Raw genomic sequence first — 366 nt, 5'->3', positions numbered from 1 at the left:
TGCTATTATCTCCAAGAAGGCGGGTTCGAATCCTGCTGTGAAAGACAATTATTTACTGCTTTTCTGTAGGCGTAGTCAGCCCTGTGGGTTCTGCAGCCCTCCGGGATCCACCCAGCCTCGTAAGTAGGTACCCTTAATTGAGGAAAAATCTGGTGGTTGAGCGTTCTGGGCAAATCACCTCCTTGCACAAATGTTTGTCTAGTAACAATACTCCTTACAAAGTAATGCAAATCTCACCCTTCATGGATTGTAGTGGTATAGACACAATTTGGTTTTTAAACTAAGAGAATATTCTGAATTCGAAAGGTAAATCCCACCAGATCACCTTTACCCTTCGTCGTAAACCTCTGCCCTCCTGTCCTACAG

This window comes from Halyomorpha halys, unplaced genomic scaffold, assembly GCF_000696795.3.
Source record: "Halyomorpha halys isolate HHAL.00 unplaced genomic scaffold, Hhal_1.1 Scaffold925.1, whole genome shotgun sequence".
Lineage (NCBI taxonomy): Eukaryota > Metazoa > Arthropoda > Insecta > Hemiptera > Pentatomidae > Halyomorpha > Halyomorpha halys.
Note: the sequence above shows the minus strand (reverse complement) of the source record.